The following is a 6,000-nucleotide window of genomic DNA, read 5'->3' on the forward strand; positions in this document are numbered from 1 at the left end:
CCTTTTCCCCTAGTCACTGCTTCCTATAGGTCACCTGCACTTCTTTGCCTTTTTATGGCCCTAGGGTCGCAGGACCCAGGCACGCTGTCAGGAGCGCTCTCTGCGAGCTAAGCCATGGCGCCGTGGGCACGGCGAGGCACTGACGACAGGTGGCCCCACCCTCTGGGGTCAAAGGCTTCCTGGGCACCCTGGCCCAGGCACTGTGTCTGACGACACTGTCATCGTGCAGTCTTCCTGGAGCTGATGAGGGCCGGCAGAAGTGGAGCCCAGACAAGGAAGCCCGGGCAGGGCCCCCGTGCAGCAAGCTCACCCCTTCCAGCAGTCTGCAAACATTTCTGTAAAGTGCCAGATGGCAGATATTTCGGTCTCTGTGCCCACGTACAGTAGCTGTTGCATATCCCACTTTTGTTTGCTTGGTTTACAATTCCTGAAAGATGCAAAAGCCTTTCTTCACTTCAGAGCCTGGACTTAGGGTCCACCTGGCCACCTGCCCAGGGGAGGCCTCTGCCCAGCCTTTCGGGGTACGCAGCTGCCGCCAGCGGGCCCGGAGCTCAGCTCTCTGGCATGTTGCCTGCAGGCATCCAGGCGGGCCTTGCGGACGAAGATGCCAACTTACTCCTCACCTTCACGAGTCCATCACAGGGTGATGGGCTCTGGCCTCCGGTAGGCAGTCCGAGTCTGCCGAAGGAATGAGCACTTTTTACAAGCTTATTAGCCACGCGGACTGCACCTTTTGTGAAAAAACCGTGCAAGCGTTTTGCACCTAATTCCACTGCACTGTCTTGTCCTTACTGACTCGTGGGAATCTTCATGTATTATAGACTCCAGAAACAAAGCCAGGCCTCTGTCAACTACACGTCCCCATCAGGTACACACCGCTGGGGATACATGCCCCTGGGGGGGTACACGCCCCCATCAGGGACCTGCCCCCCGTCAGGGACGCGCCCCTCTCAGGGACCCGTGTAGCAAATTCTTTTCCCAGTCTGTGTGGAACTGGCACCCCACCCTCTGGTGTCTACGCTCTGTATAACCCCTCCCCTTGACAGGGGGTGGAGCTATGAACATGATGGACACACTGCAATATAAAGCAAAGGTGAAGGGATTTTACGAGACAAAATTAAGGTCCCTGATCAGCTGACGTGGAGCCCTGGATGGACCTACCCTAATCAGGTAAGCCCTGAAAGGACAGAAGACGTCAGTGATAAGGAGGCGAAGAGACACTCCCACAGCCTGCAAGAGGCAAACCGCACGTTGTGGAGGGGACCACTTGGCCGGAACAACTGGTGGTCCCTAGGGTTGGAGGCCCCAGCCCTTTAATCACAAGGAACCAAATTCTGCCAACAGCCAGTGATCTCGCAAAAGAGACTCCAAACCTCAGAGGACACCACAGCCAGTGAGGCCCTGAGCAGGGGACCCCGGGGACCATGCCTGGAAATGGCGACCCAACTTCCTGCTGATTCATTATGCAGCAACAGAGCGCTAATCCACAGGTGCCTTAACTCTGGCCACCTCCAGGGACAGAATCAGGGGCCCACACCTCTGAGCGAAAGCCAACATCCCTAGACAGCCGTCCAGTCCCACCAGGGGCACGAGTCGGGCTCGCCAGGACGGTGAGCCTGAGATCACCGTGCATACACTGAGGCGCACAACCCCACAGGGAAGTGACGGGGGTGCCCTCGGCACCTCTCTGTGTGGAATGGTGTTTGGTATTCTTTTCAACGTTTCGTCTGCCGTGTGCACAGGAGCCCTGTCTCCTCATCGCCAGCCCACACTCTCTGACTGTGCCTTAGCACCAGCGGGAAATGTTGTCCGACTGGCACGCACCATCACGGAGCCTCCAGGGCCCAGGAGCCCACCCTGGTGCTGAGGCGCCCGCCCCCTCTGACCGCACGTGGCGCGCCAGCTCTGGAGGGACCCGCCCTCCTCTCACCGGGACAGAGCTGCACAACACGGCTGTGCANGACACCGGGAGGGTCGGCTCTGAAGACGCAGCTCATTCTGCACAGACCTTCCAGGAAGCGCATCCGCTTCCATCTCACTCGCAGGGCAGGACGTGACCTTCCTCATGGGCCACCAGGGCCAGCGAGGCCTCGACACAAGGCGCTTCAGCCCTGCTTCCCAGCTCCACGACGGAAGAGCACACGAGCAAGCGCAGCTGTGAAGTCCGCCAGGGCACAGGCTGCCGGACAAGCATCCCCGCTGCCACGGAGCGGCAGGCAGGACGCTTTCCCTGACCTTGGCGGCTGCCCTGGCTCTGTGATCTCACAAAACCGAGCCGCAAAGACATTAACACCTCTTGTCAAACTAACCAGTGCATCAGGCCAGACACACAAAGACACCTTCTCAGTGACGAGAACTAATGCCAGAAAAACACAGAGAATCTCTTCTCATTCTCAGCCAAATTCTGTTTCAGAAACCTTCAGGAATGCTTATAAACTAAAGCATCGTCTGTGCTCCATAGCTTCCTTCAACCAATAAACCACTTCAAAGGAAAAAAAGGTCAAGTGTTTGCCATGATATATAAAGATTCAGAACTCAGTGCCACTGCAACTTTAACCTTGAACTCAACAGTCCTCGTTGGTATGACACGTCCGCCCAGGTGACTTTCGCACCGCGAGCCAGCCCTGCTGGGCGCCTGCATCGCTCACTCTCTGGGAGCCCACTGCTGCTTCTGCCTTGAGCTGGACACACGGCACAGGACAGCCCTGGAGGACAGCCCTCCACGATGCCAGTGGCTCACGACGCTGTGCCCCCTCCCGCTGCCACTGGCTCTGCTCAACCAAGGCTCCCAGGGAACAGCATCCCTGTGGGGGCTCCTCATCCGTGCTGGGAGCTTCTGGCATCCTGCGGGCACAGGGCACTGCTGGGACATGCAGGGCGGCCCCGGAAACAAAGAACCTTCCGGCACTGAAGGACTGACTTGGTGGGGGAGGCCGCTCATGGTCACCCAGCCCAGATGCCCACTTTGTCTTATACGTAAGCACGAGGCATTTCTCTATGTTTTTAACACACACCTGACTGTCCAAAAACGTAACTACCACGTGAAGACAGGGAAGACCGTACCGGGTTCTCTTAGAACTCCCCCGGGCTGTAAGCATCGCAGAAGTGGTGCCACATGCACGCCCGGCCGCACGCACAGGTGCACGCCTCGGTGGTTCCGCCGTGAGCAGCGCGCTGGAGTACCGAGCACTGCGCACATACCGACTCGAGGTGCCTTTATCACGCATTTGTAATTTCTCCTTTACTGCACTTGGCACGATATTCCTTTTTAAAATTACACGGTGATAATTACACAAAGTAATGCCTTCTATGAATTTCATTCAGAATACAATGGAGGAGTTCATAAATATTTGCTACAGAAAAAGTGTTTGGGTGTGGTGGCAACGAGAAACACGAGAGTCACGGCTCCCCAGCCGCTCTCACGAGGGCGAGTTCCTCAGGAGCACCCCCAGCTACCCCAACCTCAGCAGACATTCTCACGTGTTAAGACACGAGAAACAGGGGCACCTGGGTGGCTCTGTCGGTGAAGCGTCTGCTTCGGCTCAGGTCATGATCTCGGGGTCCTGGGATCGAGCCCCACATCGGGCTCCTTGCTCAGCGGGGAGCCTGCGTCTCCCTCTCCCTCTGCCCCCCCCCACTCTGCCTGCTTGTGCTCGCTCTCTCTGTCAAATAAATAAATACATAAAATCTTTTTTAAAATTTTAAACCCATAAGAAACAGCTTCGTCTCTTTAAGGAAGGCAAAAGCAGTGAGCCTGCGTGGAGCTAAATGTGAAGCAGGACGCGGCGGGACCGCCAGGCCCCGACGGGCTCTGGACAAGCGGCAGGGCAGAGCGCGCCTACCGGTGAGGGCGCTCCCCAGCGAAGACTCGTTTAAGCCAAAAGCTTTCGTGCTCACTTTTCTTTTCCAAACCACCCTGAAAAAGGAAAGTTATCATACATCAGAGTATGTGTTGTCAAAATTAGCTTTCATGTTATGAGAGAAGTACAAAATCTCCACCGTGCGGCTAGAGCACCTACTGAGGGAGAGCCAGTGGAAGGAGGGCGGTTCCTGCGTCGCTGTCTCTGTAACCGCTCGGACTTTGCTTCCGCCTTCCCGCACATGCTTTGGAGCTCATTGTTGTGTGTACGCCTTTAAGGACAATTTATTTCTACACAGGACTATAAATAATCCACCTCCCCAGTGCATGCTTGCATGAGATAAAAATGGTTGCCATTTCGTGTACAGGGCCCAGTGAATGCAGCCGCTCACCACCACGGCACGAGGCACAGGTGGTCACGGACTGCACGGCACCCAGCGACACGAACAGTGTCTCTTACAGGCTCAGCCGGCTCGGCACCGCTCACCACCTTTGAATACACTCTAGTTACAGAGACACTGATTTCATACCACTAACGGGCTAACAGAAGGGCCGGGGCAGGAAAGCCCACCCACTGGCATGGCAAACGTAAATAACCTTAATTTCACCCTTTCCGTACTCTCAGGGCTCCTGTGGCAGAAGGAGGGTGGGGGGCACTGGTTAAAGATCGAGCAAACCCTCCTTTAAAGGTCTCCCCGGGAGCTTGTCTCCTTACGTTCCTGACACGTACAGACTTGGAAATGCCCAGCAGATGTGGGCGCACCTGAACTCCCCGGAGATGGCGGGCATCCCCTCCCGCACCGCGAGCTCCGCGCCTGCTCCTTCCACGGCTGCCCAAGACACTGGGCACGGGTCAGCGTCTCCAGAACGGGTGAATGAGCACAAGCGGCCCTCTGCCGACTACTTCCTCATACTTCTTCCCCACGACAACACTTCCTTGAATATTTAAAATTCAACTTTCTTGAATTAGTCACTCCACAGGCCATAAATTAATTTTATACGGTACTAACTTTACCGGGACTTTAAATTTGCCTCGACTCCCCTCAAAAGCAGACGCTGAATCATGTAATAGTCACCAAACAATTAAGTACTAAATAAATTTTCTTTTAATCACCTCAAAGGAACTAACGTACAGTAAATGCTTTACAGCAAGCCTAGCTCAGCGCCTGGAGCGAGGCACTACTGCGCACGGCGGAGACGGGAGGCCGGGGCAGCACTTGGACACACAGCCGCTGGAGGGCAGCAGCGCACCGACCTGGAGCCGTGGCGGCTCCTGCAAGGAGTCCGGGCCCATGTGATTATGAGAGAATTAACAGTAACCAACAATCTATGCTGGAAGTCACTAATAAGACACTTGAAAAGGCAAACAGCCTTAACTAAACAGTTTACATCAAGCAAAAGGTATTTTTTAATCAGTCAAATGTTAGCAGATTTTTGCAGGTTTTTACCTTACCTTTAGATTTGTTTAGCGTCGATGTTCGCTCAGACCCTGGGTAGAGCTTCCCTGGGTACAGGCAGGGCTGAGCGACCCCGAGGGCATGCGCGCACTCAGCACGTCTCCTTCAGTCGCTCCATAAGCTCGCCATGCCCAGCTGGAGAGACTTCACTCTGTGTAACAGAAAGATCCAATTACTTTGCCTTTTCACACTTCAGATGTGAATTCTAATAATAAATAATTAAAAATCCTCTTTCTAAATACAAGCGTAAATCATTTTTAATGTACTCTTATGCTTTTCTAAAGCAGATACACAATAATGAGTCACACCTTCACCCCAACGGTCACAAGAGGCAGGTGCACACGCACACTCACCGTCGGATCTCTGCGCACCAACACAGGAGTGCAAACATGCACCAGCCCACATGCTGAGGAATGGGGCCTCCAGTGAAATCCTGTGCACCTACCATCTTCAGTAAGATAGAATGCCACATGCACACGGGTGCGTGAGTACAGACAGACATCAGAAATGCGCGGATGCAGGCCCCTCCTGCCCTTTCCGCCCGGGCTTAGAAGCTACAGTCCATGCGTGTGTCTGCAGGCAGACTGTGTGGAACATCTCCATGCCACTTCCTCTCAGCATAAAAATGTTTTCAACTCACAACTCATTAAAGAGAGTGTTTCAGCGTGCTTATATACTGACAAA

General features: G+C 54.5%; 1 protein-coding gene across 2 annotated transcripts in view; it reads right to left on the reverse strand.

The window, feature by feature from the left end:
• Positions 1-5,459, reverse strand: part of ADARB1 (adenosine deaminase RNA specific B1) — a 79,052-nt gene extending 73,593 nt beyond the window's left edge. For both annotated transcript variants that reach the window (XM_008710171.2, XM_008710173.2), the window contains exon 1: positions 5,313-5,459. The gene's annotated coding sequence lies outside the window, so the exon portion shown is untranslated. The remainder of the gene's footprint in view (positions 1-5,312) is intronic.
• Between the last annotated feature and the right edge of the window lie 541 nt (positions 5,460-6,000).

Source organism: Ursus maritimus, unplaced genomic scaffold (assembly GCF_017311325.1).
Source record: "Ursus maritimus isolate PB19 unplaced genomic scaffold, ASM1731132v1 scaffold_4, whole genome shotgun sequence".
NCBI lineage: Eukaryota > Metazoa > Chordata > Mammalia > Carnivora > Ursidae > Ursus > Ursus maritimus.